The sequence below is a fragment of the Malaclemys terrapin genome, chromosome 8, assembly GCF_027887155.1.
Source record: "Malaclemys terrapin pileata isolate rMalTer1 chromosome 8, rMalTer1.hap1, whole genome shotgun sequence".
Taxonomy (NCBI): Eukaryota; Metazoa; Chordata; order Testudines; family Emydidae; genus Malaclemys; species Malaclemys terrapin.
This window is the reverse complement of record NC_071512.1, coordinates 90,650,760-90,668,624: the sequence shown is the minus strand read 5'-3', so window position 1 is coordinate 90,668,624 and position 17,865 is coordinate 90,650,760. Positions and strand designations below refer to the sequence as shown.

Genomic DNA, 17,865 nt, shown 5'->3' with positions numbered 1-17,865 from the left:
AGTTCAATTTAATGGCCACCAGGAGTGACCTTTAAAAATCTCTCTTCTGGTGAGAGAGGAGGAGGGATGAGAAAACAAGCTGCAGGAGGGAGAAAAGGTTACTCCTAGGTGGAAGGCTGTTCTTTCTATACGGGAAACAATCAAGTTAACGTCTGTTGGGGAAAGGTTTGGTGACCAGAAGCCAGCACAATAAGGCAACACCCTGAAGAGGGGGCAGGGACACGTACGTATTTTTTGTGCGTTGTGAATTTGTTTTTTGCTTAAGAGAACTACTCAGGCCTACCCTGAGGCCCACCTTGTAAATACTGAAAAATAAACCAAAATGAAGAATTAAAAACCTCTGGAGTAGAATTGATTTACTCCAGGCCCCCACCACTAGAGGGAGAAATGCTGAGGCAAATGATGTTCCTTGCCAGACTTTTTTTTTCTTTTTGTAACACAGAAAACAATCCTGCTAAACCACTTTGTTGGGGTCAAAAGTAAATTAAACAGCTGAACTAAAAGCCTTTCAAAAGGAGATTTACCATAGAAACATGGATTTAAGATCTATTTTAACTACAGAGCTGCAGTAAAGTATTATATATTCCTTTTGTTCATACTTTCTCAGAGTACATATTTCTGTTAATTCTTCATCTTATAAAATGTGTACAGTCCATTTTTTCCTGCTACTGAGGTGAGGATATGAACCTTTAGTATATCTCAAACAGGATGAATTTACTAATATACTGATGGATCTTTAATGTACCTTATCTAACTTTCCAGAGAGAAACTACAGTCTAGATTAGAAGATCACCTTTAACTTAAACCAAAAACCCATCTAAAACCATCCTCTGAGCCATGCCATATAAGGTAATCCACATGCCATTTTAGGTCTTAAATTATTCAGCATGATGTGATCGTCTGGCATGTACTCACTGCTGTAGCCACTCTGAGCTAATGAAAGCATAAACAGAAGAGAAATGATTCTTAACCGTTCCATAGAAAAATATTAAGCCTGCATATGGCTACATGCTTTGCAGAATGTTGACATTTTTGCATTATCAACTACTAATCATACCATCAAGGCAGCTAAATGTAAATATCACTTTGCCATAACACTTTCCCCACACTTACGTAGGATTTTCCATAAACGATTCACCTGCATCAAGGTGATTCACCTGAAAATAAAGTCAATAAAGCAGGTGATGTTTCCCACAGTTCTTTAATGCATTTAGTGACCTTTCACAGCACATTTTCAACATTCATACAACTAAGATTAAAACAAATGAAAACAAACCTTTGTTAGAATTTAAGAACCCAATTTTTAAACAGGCCTCAACATGGCCTCTAATATTTTGGACATATTTAGTGGTTCCTACAACTGCATACGTTTATTATACTACTACTAAATTATAATAATCTTTGCATTTAACTAATATCTTCTGAGAATTTCATAGTGCTTTGCAAACATGATTAAATTAACTCTCACAATACCCATATGAAGATGACTGGCATTACACTCAACGGCATTTCTCTGTTTGTCTGTAACATGACAGCTTTGGAATTGATTGGATGTGATGTTCAAAAGTATCTCTTGTTTCTTTGATGGCATTTCTCTGTGTGTGTGTGTGTAACACCACAACTTTGGAACTCCACATCCAATCAGACACCTTTTCTGTTGAATGTGGATTTCACTACCACCTGCTCTGCCTCTGTCACCTCAAGATTAGACTACTGTTATGCTTTCCATAGTACTGTACCTAGCAACTATTCAGAAACCAAAGTTAGATCAGGTAGACCTGCCTGCCGCCTAGTGTATCAGCAGCATATTACACCAATACTCTGAATTCTGCATCAGTTCTTTATTAGTTTTTAGGTGATAACTACATTCTATTTCTGATCTGAAAACTGACTATATAAATGACATTGTAGAGTTCCAGGTTTATGGTCTCTGATTTCATATTAAATGTGCTCACTTTACAAGTGAACATTTTTTCAAACTGCCAGCTCTGCAAACTCCCCAGTATGGGTTCAGATGGTTATCACCACCAGCAACAAAGGTTCTGCAGGCAAATTACATATGTACCACCTCATCATTTTTAAGTTGCACCCTCAGGGATACCTGTGCAATGACCTTATCTTCTAATTATGCTCTCAGTGACTCATGTGAACCGCACTGCCCTTACATGGAAATTTGTAGACAAATTGGTAGATGATACACAAGGAGGAACAGAATCTAGCTCCGTCTCTCCTTCGCTGCTTTGACTCTTCAGAGCTAACAGAAGTAAAAAGCAGTGAACTTACTGTCACTTAAATCATCCGTTTTTCTTCTGAATACTGAGAGAAAGCAGATCTGTTGAGTAAGGAGGTGTCATTTTTATAAGCTATGTTTCACAATACATCTGCTCCTTTCAGATGCTGGTTTTGAGCTATAAAGCCACCTGCTTCTCTTGAGGGTCTGCCACAGTTACAATTGTTGGAGGCACTTGAGCTGGGATCTTGATTAAAATGGGAAGGGCTTCGATGTGTTTTTTATGAAAGGACTTGGACTTTGGAATTCACCTGAGCCTCTGGGTCTGAAACAGCTCAAGTTTATTCCCTGGAAGGCATGCTTCAAGACCACTATTTTTTCAGGCATTTGGGGGCTTAAAAGGTATGGGGTTTGTTGAGAGGGAGGGAGAAATGTTACTTGAGTGCTGGTTGGTTAATTTAGCTATGGGGGTTCTGGTTGTTCTAGACCAGGTTTGCTATTTTAAAATAAGTTGTGTAATTTAAAAAAATTGGCCTCAGCCAAAATTTTCAAACTTGAGCGGCTAAAGTTAGGCACTAAAGTCCACAGTTAGGCACCTAAAATAAATGACCTGATTTTCAAAGCGATTGAGCACCCAACAAAACTGGTCAGCCTATAAAACCTGTGCTATGTACAGGTATTTAAATGTCTCTAACTGAAATTTCACAATCCAGTTTGACTGTTTTCAGGTCTCTGAGGGAATTACCCATTGAAGGACCTTGTAAGAATTCCTGACATTGCCACCCTACTGAATTGCCTGGTTCCCTGCACTGAAATTTGCCTAAAGGACTATGTTTAGACTCCCTGAACTTTCTAAGCCCAAACACATCTTTATGGATAAACTTCCATACAGGCAGCCTGTGGTGATCCAGTGAGGCTCTTCCTGAAGTGATAGTCCTTCTGCAGATCCTCCCTTAAGGGTCCTAAACTCTGAATGAGTTTATTTGTTTAACACCAACACTGGACTCAATGCTGTGCAATACACAAAAACCGAGTTAATCCTTGCCAGACGAGGTCATAGGCCCTGAGTTTGCAGACCCCAAGACTGAAAAAACATATGCATGTACCTAACTTTATGCACAAGTACTCCCAGGGAAGTCGGTGGTACTACTAATATGCACAAAGTTAAGCATGTTCAGGTTTGCAGGATCATGCCTTAAAAGAGACCTACTAAATAAAAACATGCACCAGGAACTCCAATGATGGGAATAAAAAGGGTTTTATTTGTTTACGGTCTATTTAAGATTTCAAAGTCACTGAGGATTTAAACACAATAGTGTGAGGTCAAATTGATGACCTAATTGAAAAGGACTTATTTAAAGGATTTCTGCAAAAATAAAATGTCACTAAATATAATGCATATTGCAAAGCTAGTAAATACTTACAGCACAAAGGAGAATAAAAGTGTGATACATTATCTTCTATGATGCACAGTATTTTGTGCATTTGTGAAGGGCCTTTTGATGCATTAAAATGATTGCTCTTTTTTCTGTTTCACTTAAACATTGACAAGAATTAAAATACTACAAGAGTTCAAGTTATTTTGCTCTGTGTAAAGTCAGGCAGTCATGAAGGTTATGGAAAATGTGATTTTTCCTGATCTGATATAATCACTCCTGCCTTTTCCATGGTATTGCTTTGATTTTTTTGTTTGTTTAACATCAGCTACCTTAAGGAGAAGAGGAACACTGCTGACAAGTGTAACCCACTGCCGTACTGAGTGCAATCTGCAGAGGACACACGTCAATTTACAGATGCAGTTAGAGAGCCTTAACTTTTTGGCTCAAGCTATAGGAGTTCATGCTTTTAGTTCTGGAGGTCTTCAGTTTGCTCCCTGGTGTGTCGGCCAAGATGCCAGCCGTCCCTAGGGTAGGGATGCAAGCTCTGTAATACCAATCAAATGATTAGCTCTCCCCTTCTCCGTGCTCCAGGGCTGGAGATCCACAGGACAAGCATCCTACTGCTAGCTACCTGAGCCAGTCTCATCTTCACTGCTTTGGATGGCTGGGGTTCTGGAGGGCAGGCTCCTCACTGCTGTCTGCTTCCTTAACAAAATAGTCTAGCTACCCAGGCAGTGCAATATAAGAGGTTTCATAATCTAACGTATAGGAACAAAGAGAGGTGGGGTAATTAGGCCCAGAATAGGCACAACGACACTTAGCAGCACAAGTGAGGGGAAGAAAAGTAATTGCCATAGTTGAAGCAGCACCAGGACCTAACAAAGACAGCAGAGCTAAGGGGATGGCACCTGCCTATGCTATCAAAACCCACTGCTCACCCCCAGCTCTACACCAGGGTGGAGCAGCAGCCCCACTATCAGCTCCCCGCTCCCTTAAGTTCCCTGTGCAGCAGATGCCCAGAAGGCTTATCAATTGCCCGGCAGTTCAGCGGCCCTCCCGCCACTGCCGTGTGCTGCTCCTGCCCTCTGCCTTGGAGCTGCTCCCGGGAGCCTCTTGCTTGCTGTGCGGGGGGAGGAGGAAGAGGGATGCTAATGTCAGAATGTCCCCCTCCTTCCTGCTGCTGCCCCCCACTACTTTACCCCTGTGACGTTGCACTCTATATGATTTTATAAATATATGCTAATGAGTGAATATAATGTAACTGGAATATGCTTCATGCAAAAGGTCTCTTGTAAGGTATCATTACAACGCTTATAATCTACTGTGTGTGTTCATCCTATTTGTATAAATGTATCACTCTTGTATCTGAAACTAGAAATATGAAATATAACTCTGAGGGCCTATTGTAATTATGCAAAGTGTGGGCCATTAATGGTGGTTTGGAATCTTGATGGCTCCCATCAACCAGGACAATTGACTGTGGATGGCTCTGTTTGCAGGCAAGCCTTCCTGTGAGTCAGGCTGGAAGGAATGAAGGCTTGAAGTCTTAGGCCGTGGCTACACTCAAAACTTCAAAGCGCTGCCACGGGAGCGCTCCCGCGACAGCGCTTTGAAGTGCAGGTACTCCACCTTCACGAGGGGATTAATTTACAGCGCTGGGCATGCTCCCAGCGCTGGAGCACTGTTTACACTGGCGCTTTACAGCGCTGTAACTTGCTGTGCTCATGGGGGTGTTTTTTCACACCCCTGAGCAAGAAAGTTGCAGCGCAGAAAAGCACCAGTGTAGCCGAGCCCATACAGTGACATGTGATCATGTCACCTGAACTGGAATCCGTCTTTAACCTGGTGTCTTTCCATTGAGAAGGAGGGGGTGGGAACCCAGAGAGGGACAAAGGATTCCCGCCTTATGCAAAAGATATATAAATGGGTGGGACAGAACAAAGGGGAAGCCATCATGAGGAATCCCCTAGCTACCACCTGAGCTGGAACAAGAGCTGTACCCAGGGAAAGAAATGTGCCCAGGCCTGGAAGGTGTCCAGTCTGAGGAACTTACTGAAACATCTCTAAGGGTGAGATTATCTGTATTCAGTTTGATTAGACATTGATTTGCATGTTTTATTTTATTTTGCTTGGTGACTTACTTTGTTCTGTCTGTTACTACTTGGAACCACTTATATCCTACTTTCTGTATTTAATAAAATCACTCTTTACTTATTAATTAACTCGGAGTATGTGTTAATACCTGGGTGGGCAAACAGCTGTGCATATCTCTTAATCAGTGTTATAGAGGGTGAACAATTTAGAGTTTACCCTGTATAAACTTTATACAGTGTAAAACGAAGTTATTTAGGGTTTTGACCCCACTGGGAGTTGAGCATCTGAGTGTTAAAGGCAGGAACACTTCTGTAAGCTGCTTTCAGGTAAGCCTACAGCTGTTAGGGGACATGATTCAGACCTGGGTCTGGGTTTGCAGCAGGCTAGCAAGTTTAGCTAAAACCAGGCAAGGCACTGAAGTCCTAAGCTGCCGGGGCAGGAAAGCAGGAGCAGTAGTAGTCTTGGCACATCAGGTGGCAGCTCCCAAGTGGGGGTTCTGTGATCTAACCCGTCACAACCCCATCTCCACAAAGCGGGGGGACATAACAGGGCTCAGGATGGAAGGAGCTTGCTGGCAACAGCTGCTGTCTCAACTTGCTGATCTACTTAAAAAGGCAATGTACTTAGAGTGGTGTCAGCATACTTAAAGGGGCAATGCGCGTCTCTCTCACACACAGGGTGTCTGTCTTTCTCTGCCATGCTGTCTCCCCTCCCTCCAGTCGTGCTGTCTTGTAGAGTGTGAGGCTACATTAACAATGTGTTAACTCTTGAGAGCTCAGCCGAGTGCTAGTTCATCATTTAGCAGTAAGGCATTCCCTGGGAAATATCCCACCCTCTGACACTCTCACCTCAACCAAGCTTCACAATCATCATTGCTGTGTACAGTTTTCAACTGTTTGTTTAAAGCGTACTGTGCATTATATAATATAGTCTTATCTGGTGGAAAAAAAATTTCCCTGGAACCTAACCCCCCTTTTTACATTAATTCTTATGGGGAAATTGGATTCACTTAACATCATTTTGCTTAAAGTAGCATTTTTCAGGAACATAACTACAACGTTAAGCAAGGAGTTACTGTATCTGGTCAGGTCACCCTACTGGTCACAAAGTTTATCATACCCAGTTTAGTCAAAAATGTCAAAATTATCCATCTCAGCCTTATTAAAGACAGTCCAATGCCCTATGCATAGTCTTAGAATTGGAAAATTCTAAGATGACAACCCCAAATTCAGTATTTCCCCCTTCAACTGACTATCTGCTTCTTTCCTGTAGACTTAGCCAATTTAAAAACAACTCCTTCAATTTAACAGTCGCTTCCCAGAATCTCGAAGTGGGCCATCAGACCCCTCCTCCCCTCACACAACTCAAGAGGGGTCAAGTACTGTGGAGACCGTCAACTAGTTCATCTACCTAGGCTGCAAGCATAGTTCAAATAGTCACAGCAAACAGGACGTTCTTTGACAAATAAGTCTCACTGCCTCCTGCATCTCTCACTTACGGACGCAGTGACAAACATAGTAAACAAGTCCAGCATCAATTTCAGCAGGTGATGTCCACATGTGCTCTGTCATCCCAACGGTCTGGATCATCCACAAGTAAGAAAACTGACACAGCCATTGCAGCCATAGAATTAGGAAAAGCAGTAGGAAAAGATAGTATATATCCGGAGTTCCACACATGGAAATGGATGATGCAGCTTTTTACCAACATCCTGGAGACTGGTGAAATTCCTCACATGTGGAGAGAAGCCAAGGTCATTGCAATCCTAAAGCCTGGAAAACCTGCAGATCACTCTTCTAGTTAATAGACCAATCTCCTTCTTGACCACCACAAGCTGATGGAGTGTATAATTCTGAAATGAATTGGGCCCCTCTGGATGCCAGCCTACCCAAGTAGCAAGCTAGTTTTTGACTGCACAGAAGTAGCTGTAAACAAGTCCTGTGCTATGCTTATAAAAAGCATACCAGATTTTTTTTTGTTTTTGTTTTTAAGTGAAAAAGGCAGTATACTGCATTTATTGAAGACACAACAATTAGCATATGTATTTACCAAAAGGCTCCATTCATGCTCCGACACTCTTCAATGTATACACGAGTGATATACCTGAAATGATAGCTTAGAAGTTTGAGTATGCTGATGATTTGGCACTTGCAACTTAGGCCCATAGCTTTAAAGAGCTTGAAGTGACCTTAACATTTGACGATAAGATAATGGAGTACTTCCAAAGGTGGGAGATCAAATCCAAGCAAATCAGTAGTTTCTATTTCCCCACTTGACAATACAATCACACAAAACACTAACTGTTGAGTTTTGTTGTGAAACTGTTATGACCCAAAACTAACATATCTCCTTGTCATTCTTGACTGCTCACTGACCTTTCATGACCACCTCAAGAAAGTAGACTCAAAGGTAAGACTTGCATCAATATTATTTAGAAGTTAGTGGGAACAAGCTGGGAATCAACTGCCTCAGTGCTATGAACATTGGTCTCGGCAGAGTTGCAGAGTACTGTGCACAAGTGTAGACAAGAAGTTGCCATACCCAACTTGTGAATGAGCAGCTGAATCAGACCATGCAAAATCATCATGGGAACTTTAAAATCAACACCTCTACTGTGACTTTCTGTATTAGCAAACATTGAACATCCAGCTATCTGCCAAGATATAGCCACAGCATGAGAACTTAAATGTGCCAAAGACTACCCAGAACTTCCGATCCGACTGGTTATGGATAACATGCCCCCAAAACACCTGAAATCATGAAAACCACTGTGCACCACACATGACCACCTCATGTCTCTAGATCTGGCCAGGGAATGACAAAGTGTCTGGAACCTCATCAACCATTTCAAACAAACACATTGCTACTTACCCAGCAAAGCCACCCTCCCGGTTTTGACATGCCACACAGACTTTGGACCACACTGAACTGCATCTGAACAAACCATGGAAGATGAGACTACTTGATACACAAGTGGAAAATCCCCTTTGTATAACTGCGGTGAGAACATCCAAAGCATCAAATACATCATAATGCAGTGACCCAAATATGAATTGAAAGGTGAATTGGATGAGATCCACAGTGTAACAGAGGAGGCCTTGATATGGCTTATGGACAAACAACTGCATCTATAGACTGTTGCTCTGCAGAGGTGAGAGAGATGGGTGCAAAAAATGTCTTTCCACTGAAACAAAGTCCAGGATCTATCAAACCTGTGTATTATCAGTATTGCAATATGGGTCAGAACCCTGGACCTTCCGGTCAAGCTATCTTGAGTAGCTCACAAGCATGAATGCCAATCTCAGGGCAGACTGTCAAGGAACAAGGTGCAAACCCCAAACTGGTTTTAAATTCTAGAATTAGATTTCATCAACCCAGTAATAAGCGTTAACTCCTAAAGCACTATAATACCCTTAACACGGAGTCATAGACAATCCTCCTGGGCACTCTGGTCTATCTTGCCACCCAGGCAAGTCTGCTGTTGTGATAGATGGCCCCTTACAACAAAAATCACAATAATAGTCAGGTGACTCCTACTCCAAAAATATTCAGGTTACTCAAGGTCAATTGTACCTCAGATCTCAAACCAAAGACAACTCTTGTAGCCAATCCTATAATACTAATGATTTATTAAGAAAAAGTAGTAAGATAATTATTTATAAGATTAAAGCAGGTAAACATATATACACAAATAAGATAAAGTCTTAAGTTCCAAAAGGTTATACTAGCTGGTATAATATGCAAGCTCTGTATGTCCTTTAGGGCCAACCAAGCCAAGCAGCTTGGGGATCCCTTGCTTATGCTTAAAAATTTTGCTGTCTCCAAATTACAAGCAGTATAGTCATCACAATTACTCCTAGACAGGGATCTTTATTCCCTCACCCAGCGTTCAAGCAGAGATGGGATGAGGGCTTTTACACACATTCCCCCACACCCATGAAGAGGGTAACAATCAACAAAGTCTTTTGTCTACTGATGTTCCACAATGGCTTGTCTGTTTGACCTTCTTTTGTTGGGGAGAAGATGACACCTCCAGGGCCACCCAGAGGATTCAGGGGGCTTGGGACAAAGCAATTTCGGGGGCCCCTTCCATTAAAAAAAGTTGCAATACTATAGAATACTATATTCTCATGGGGGCCCCTGCAGGGCCTGGGGCAAATTGCCCCACTTGCGCCCCCCCCCCCCCGAGTGGCCCTGGACACCTCATGTGGTAAACTAGTATCTCACTTGACAGTGGGGGTTTACAGCCTGAGCAAACATTTTTACAATTGCGAACACTTAAATGTTATCTTACTTATATCTGCATCCCAGTTATAAGATAACTACATACAGCATCCTACAAGCATTTATAAAGACTAACCACATTCTTATAACTCTAAAATCTATTTTAACAGTACTCACACACAGCTGAGCAGACTGGTTTCTAGCTATACATTTGTCAATATTCAGTGAAGCCTAGGGGCCTTGGCATGAGCTGACATCTGGTCTTCCAGTGTCACACTTCCTACAAGCACACTTGGAGCGGCTAGAGGCATTCCATATGTGCTGTCAGCACCAAATCCTGAGCATAAAGTAGTTTGACTTTGTGTGAAATATCACAGTTTTGCAAATATCTGGCCTTCCTTCAAGCCCTCGTTATATCCAAAAGCAGCATTGCTTGCTCTTCAGCCACGTTGCCAGGATGGACAAAAATACCCCAGCATACCATGCTTTCACACTCTCCATCAACACGTGAAGTGGTGCATGCTCTGACACTTCCTGGCACCACCCACGGGGCCACCCCAGAGATTCATGGATTCACAGGATTGACTCCTATCTGGCAACTTCACCACACGCCTGGTGTGACATCATCCACCGTAGTCGCTGTCACCAGTGTAACAGTCTTTAGTAGGCTATGGACGTTTGATAATGACTCCCCGCTAACAGATCTCTTGCATCCTCTCAAAGAAACCTCTGTTATTTCAGAGTTGAACATCAGATTCAGGCTTGCTCAGCTGCCACATGGCTAGCCTCATTTCTGATATTGAATGCAGACAGAAAATCTTAAAACATAGTTTATCTCTTACATAGGCTGCTACTTCTTTCACTTCCTTGTAAACTCAAGGGTTTTCACTGCCTTCCTAATATTAGAACAAGAGTGACACCTAGTGGATAGCAAATAAGTCAGATGTATTAGACTATCAACAAAACTGATACTTGGAATTTGTAGTCTTTTATTTTATATTTTTATTTTGAGTTACATTAAAGAGATTAGTGTAATAGAAAAACTGTGTGTTGAGAAGAAACCTTAAAGTTTTGTCCTCATTGAGAAATACAGGATATGATGCTAAAATAAAACATGGATTAAAAAACAAGATGCCTTACAATCACTTGGATTATGAGCTATTTGAGAGGGGATTGTCTGTTATATGAATGTACAGCTCCTAGCACAATGGAGCTTAAGGGTGAGATTCTGTGCTGTGCCAGAACACGCAGCCCTGGGGAAGGGAATAGTTAAGGTGGCCTTGAGCCACCTTTCTGCCCTCCTGATCCTGCATTGTTTTGGGGGACAGAGGTCCTAGAGAAAAAAGAACAGGAGTACTTGTGGCACCCTAGAGACTAACAAATTCTCTAAGGTGCCACAAGTACTCCTCTTCTTTTTGCGGATACAGACTAACATGGCTGCTACTCTGAAACAGGTCCTAGAGAGTAATTTAAGACAGCCCTTAGGGACTAAGTTTCAGAAGCCTCCCTAGTTGTCTTAAGTGCTGCCTAGAATCTACTACGCTGCATGTTGTGATCCCACCCTAACACAGAGCTTGCAGTGGAGTCTTCAGAAGGTAGCCTTCTGGCTGTCTTCTGCATTGCCTGTGCCAGGACTTCTACAGCCTCTTCATGTCACTCCAGCTGTTTTACCCCATATAACAGGGTGAGAGCAGGGCTGTCCTCACCCCTCCTCCCAGACTCTTGGTGCTACACCAATACAATGGATTATTAATAATAATGCCAATGGTTTACTAGTGGGGATTGAGTAGACCGATTTTTTTTGAATGCACGCTTTTCAACGTAAAGCTTTTATAGTCAAATAAAAAAAGCTCTACAAAATCCCTGCTGTTTTGCACCTTTTAAAGATTTTCCATTTTCTGTTTCATAGAAAAATTTTACATGCACAAATTATTTTTCATATGTCCTATGATTATCCCGAAAGGATTTTGAGTCTAATATGTACTGTACAGTATAAGAGACTGTAAATTTCAGTATGCAATGTGAAACGGAAATAAATGCACTGAGATATGGTTTTATAGAAAAGAGTTGAAATCAGTGGTTTAAGCATGGGACTGGAATACCCCTGTTTACGTCTTGCTTAGATTCTGATGTATATTAATACATTTCACAACCACTTCCATAAGTATTGTTGTACTATTTATTAACTCTTGTATCGCATTTTTCATTTGTGGACCTCAAAACACTTATGAAGGAAAAGTATCATGTTCCCCATGTTATAGATTGAAAAATCTGAGGCACACAGAGGTACAGTAACTTTTCCAAAGTCAATCAGTTCAGTGCATGTGCACAGTGAGAGAGATCCCTTTTTATAAGGAAACAGATTTCAGATTCTTGCTTTCAAGAGATTATTCAGAGTGATTATTCATTTGAAAAAATTAAGCATAATTTTTACCTGTCTTTTAGTTTGGCGGTATTCCTGAATAGCATAAAAAACCCTACTCAGGTGTAAGGAAGTGAAGGAAAGAATAAGGTATTTACTTCCAATTTTCTCAACGGGATTCAGCATACTGGATACTCAGTTAAGGACTGGATTCTTCAAAGCCTTACTCCCAAGAGTAGCTCTTATGCAAGTAGTCTCACTGACTAATGGAGCTACTTCTGTGATTTAGGCTTTTTAAGGTCAAGCTGTCCTTTAGCACATCTGGGGGATGAATGGCATGTGCAATTCTGTCAAGCACAACTGTTTGGTGGAGGTGCAAATAGTGGAGAAAATTAGGTCTTTTCCCCCCTCCATTTTTACTGATCTCATTCCGAAAACTCAGACCATTACAGTAAATAAAAGTATCAAAGTGAAAGTTGACCCCTAGACCTTGTTACTTTGAAACCACTGTAAATTATCTCATTCAGGTAATATCAACAAAATGTCATTTATAAGAACAATTCGTACTCCTCAAATTGTAGTGAGATTTCTCTAAATCTTTCTCTAAGGAACATACCAATTACCCTCCAGATGGTGCTGTCAGCCTAATCGACAATTGGAAAGTTTTCCGGTCTTCTAAAAGTACCTATAAACAACTTTAATTTATAAAGAAGTCTCTCTCTCTCTCTATCAAAAATAGCTTACCTTACAACATGTAGGGCAGAGATGGTCCTGTGGAAAAAACACCAGAGTAGAAGTCAGGAGATCTGTGTTCGGTTTCCAGCTCCGCCACACTATGGGTGTGTTACCTTGGGCAAATTCTTTAACCTGTAAAACAGGGATAACATCCACTTGAAAGGGCTGACGGGAAGCTATTTGTCAAGTATTCAAGGTCCTTGTTTGGAAGGCACTACGTAAATGCAAAGTCCAGGTTTTATGAATTTATCAAAGCTTTTACTTTTGACCATTTTATTGGTGCTGTGACAAGGAAGAGAAACCCATATAGAAAGAAGTGTTGTATTTCAAGACTGTCAAACAAAATAAATTTATTTTAGCAGACAAATCAGGAAGTCATCTGCAACTGACTGACTGCCAGTAAACTGAATGAGCAAACCAGAAGCATAGGCGCCGACTCCGTGGGTGCTCCGTGGCTGGAGCACCCACGGGGAAAAATTGGTGGACCAGCAGCCAAGCTCCCCGCCCTTCCTCCCTCCGCCTCCTCCCCTGAGCGCGCCACGTCCCTGCTTCTCCTCCCAGGCTTGCCGTAACAAGCTGTGGGAGGGAGGGGGGAGTAGCGGGAATGTGGCGCACTTGGGGGAAATGGGGGGGATTTGGGGAAGGGGTCCAATAGGGGCAGGGAAGGGGCAGAGTTGGGGTGGGGACTTTGGGGAAGGGATTGGAATGGGGGTGGGGCAGAAGGGGGCAGGGCAGGTGTGGAGTGGGGGTGCGAGCACCCACCAGCGCCAGGAGAAGTTGGCGCCTATGACCAGAAGGAGCATCATTTGTCAGATTGGGAGAAGAACTCCATCCAAAGTAGCAGATGACGCTCAGAAATTACCATTAAGAACACTGGACCAGGGACGTTGTTTCCTGAAATTCACGCATCAGAGCAGCACACAGAAAAATGAAGTATGGTCCAGGTCACTACATTTTTATTCAAGCTGAACTGGTATTGATCAGATGTCTGACATGCCTGATTCTGCACATGCTCTCTTACTCTCTCTCATCCGCCTCCCCAGAACAGCCATCACTGCTGGTTTTGGAGGTATGGTCCATAATACGTAATGTATCTAGGTTTTTATATGGCCTTCATCACTGTATTATCTGAGTGCTTGATTTCACACGAGATAGTACCCTAATACCCATAAAAACCGTTTGCCAACTTCTGCCTACCCACTTCCCCTTAGGAAAGCCAGACAAACTGACTCTTGTCCACCATGATCACACCCACCCTGTAATTATGTGAATTAACAACACACAGTTTCAGGGTTTTATAAATAAATGAGCAACCAAGTATCCCTGAAAACTGACAAAGTTCCTGTCTGTTTTACAGAAGACATTGTTTAGTCTTGATTTTTGTAAACCCCAGTAGACTGGATGGATAACTGAATTTTTGGAACTGACAGTGAGCTGGGAAGCATGTGCGCACCTCAGGGACCAGCCACAGATTTACCGAGTGATCATATCCCCACTCAATTAAATCTCACAATCCGCAACCCTATGAGCCAGCTCTTCCTCAGACATAAGCCCTTGCCTATTCTATGGAAATCTTCTTAAAGTTTCCCATCATTGCTGACATCTGTTCAGCTCCACTAGTGTTAGCATCACTGGAAGTCTTAGTATGATGGGATACCAGCTGCTGATGATTCTTTTATTATTATTATTAACAAACAAGTGTTGATTAGAGCTGCTCTGAGAAGAGTTATGACACTACGTTAAAGATGCCAGCAGCCCACCTATACCAAGTCTCCTAATATGCTAACACCAGTGAAGCTAAACAAGTGTTAATTATCGTGGAAAGTTTGCATAGCACAGACAAGGCTGTACAATCAGATGTGAGCAGAGTCTGAGACTCTGAACGCTGCTGCAAGTGGCAAGTCTACAGGAAGCTTGGCTGTCATGCTACCATATGCAGGTAGTTACTAACCTAGACTTGGAAGTGCCATCCATACTTCTGTTCTCCTCCCCTGCACCACCTCTCCTGCACCTTGTAAGCACTGGACTGTTGCTGGGCATTAGGGAGGATTGTGGCAGAGCAAAAGGGAGAAAAAGGATTGAGAGTGGATGTGTGAGAGGATATTTTGCAGGGGGAAGACATGAGGGAATAACTAAAGAAGGAAAATGAAAAAGGCTGAAGCAAGGGAAAAGACAGATGAGAAAGGAACAGAAGAAAATGGAAAAATTAGAGAAGATAAAAGCATGGAAAATATGAGGAAAGAATGAACATCCAATACATTTAATTTGTTTAGTAGGTTTTCATAGTAGGTTTTCATAGAAGGGACCTCAAGAGGTCATCGAGTCCAGTCCCCTGCCCTCATGGCAGGACCAAATACTGTCTAGACCATCCCTGATTAGACATTTATCTAATCTACTCTTAAATATCTCCAGAGATGGCGATTCCACAACCTCTCTAGGCAATTTATTCCAGTGTTTAACCACCCTGACAGTTAGGAACTTTTTCCTAATGTCCAACCTAAATCTCCCTTGCTGCAGTTTAAGCCCATTGCTTCTTGTTCTATCCTTCGAGGCTAAGGTGAGCAAGTTTTCTCCCTCCTCCTTATGACACCCTTTTAGATACCTGAAAACTGCTGTCATGTCCCCTCTCAGTCTTCTCTTTTCCAAACTAAACAAACCCAATTCTTTCAGCCTTCCTTCATAGGTCATGTTCTCCAGACCTTTAATCATTCTTGTTGCTCTTCTCTGGACCCTCTCCAATTTCTCCACATCTTTCTTGAAATGCGGTGCCCAGAACTGGACACAATACTCCAGTTGAGGCCTAACCAGCGCAGAGTAGAGCGGAAGAATGACTTCTCGTGTCTTGCTCACAACACACCTGTTAATACATCCCAGAATCATGTTTGCTTTCTTTGCAACAGCATCACACTGATGACTCATAATAGGTTCTTCATAATAAAAAGAGATTCAGTCGCTACTATTGCCTCCCAACCAAGTAGGATATGCAAACTATTCCAGAGCAACAAGAATGTTCAAATTCAGAGCCAAATATAGATGCTGATTTTATTTATTTTACTCCAGAGCAAAATTAAGGCAACTTGGTTTGAGAAATTGAATATCGTGCCTTTTTATATTTTGCTATCAAAGACAGAAAAGGGTGTGTGCTGAAAACTTACCTAGACAAGCGGTCTTTCCACTTGTCCCAGCTTGTTCAGGTTTAATCAGCGTAGTAAATCTGTAACACAGTAAAATTAAAATATAGATATACCCATAGTATAAGAGAGCCAAAGATTAGAATCGAACACTGACATTTCTTATTACAAAGACTACAATATTTTGAAAGTTTCCTTATATACAGGCAAAATAAAAAACAAACACACAAAAATCAAACAACCAACCACACGCTGTATTCACCTCCCAAAAGCATAAACCCAGTAGTGGCTATGGCCACAGCACAGGAAGTTTTCTCAAGGATGAGTGGAAAAAAATCAGGAAGTTCCCAAAGAACCCGCCAAGAGGAACAGTTTTACATCTCTCCTTCAGTCCAACTTCTACTGTTATGTCTACAAGAAACCAGAACAGATTTATCTAGCCAACAGATAATGGCTAAATAGAGGGCCAGTGAGCACACATGGTATCTACTTAACAAATAATCCTTCGTATGTTTTATCTATCTCCCAACTCTTCATACTTTCCTTGTCTTTTCCAACTGAGAGCCCTATGGGGCAGGAACGGCATCTTGTGTTTGGGAAGTGCCTAGCATATAGGAGACACTAAAGCAATCATAAAAAATAATACTACTTCTATAATTCTGAAAAATGATCTGAACTCAGGTCTCTTTGAAAAGTCAACTGGAGCTTGGTCTACTTTTAAAATTTATATCGGCATAGCTATATCAGTCAGGGTTGTGAAAAAAGTCACTCCCCTGTCTGACAGCTATGCTCACAAAACACCCAGTGTAGACACAGCTCTGTTGACAGAAGAGTGCTTCTGTCCAGGGGCGGCTCCAGGCACCAGCACAGCAAGTGCGTGCCGGGGGCGGCAAGCCGCGGGAGGCGGCGTGCCGGTTGCCGTGAGGGCAGAAGTCAGGCTACCTTTGGCAGCATGCCTGCGGGAGGTCCGCCAGTCCCGCGGTTTCGGCAGCAGATACGCCGAAGGCACAGGACCGGCGGACCTCCCACAGGCATGCCGCCGAAAGCCGACTGACTGTCGTGCTTGGGGCGGCAAAATACACAGAGCCGCCCCTGCTTCTGTCAAGGTAGCTAACATCATTTGAGGCAGTGGTGTTCCTGCACTAGTAGAAATAGTCCTTCTTTGAGTGTACACTGCATCTATATTAGGGGATTAACCAACACAGCTATGCAAGCATAGGCTCTGTGTTGTACACGTAGCCTCAGTGTCTGAAACCCTGGTCCCCATTGAAGTCAATAGCCAAACTCCCATTCACTACAACAGTGTCAGGATTTCATCCCTGTTCCTGCTCCTATTTATTGACTATTGAACCTGATTGTAAAGAGAGTCTCAGCCCTTCCCAGCATCAGGCCTTTAGCAACAATCAAGCTACTCACTCCCCTACCACAATTATTGACATTTTACATATTCTGTCTCACTTTAAATATTATGATAAAAATGAGCGAAAAATTTAAGCTTTTAGCTAAAAGATTTTGATATGGTTTAATGTGTAGAACAAAAAAATTACATTAATTTTTCATTTTGGGAGAGATTATTTTTAAATCAAAGAAAAATATATAAGTGCACAATAAAAGTGTATGCTAGAACAGAGTAGAAACACTTCTAGCTAGAAGCCTAGAAATAATTTTTCTGCACTATCAGAGCAGAGCCAATAAACCTCAGTGCACAAG

The 17,865-nt window shown here is 42.1% G+C and overlaps 1 protein-coding gene across 3 annotated transcripts in view; it reads right to left on the bottom strand.

Annotated features, from left to right (window-relative positions):
• Positions 1–17,865, bottom strand: part of GNG12 (G protein subunit gamma 12) — a 62,812-nt gene that overhangs the window by 24,240 nt on the left and 20,707 nt on the right. For all 3 annotated transcript variants that reach the window (XM_054037758.1, XM_054037757.1, XM_054037759.1), the window contains 2 exons: positions 16,180–16,238; positions 13,034–13,156 (listed from right to left, as the gene is read on the bottom strand). The gene's annotated coding sequence lies outside the window, so the exon portion shown is untranslated. The remainder of the gene's footprint in view (positions 1–13,033; positions 13,157–16,179; positions 16,239–17,865) is intronic.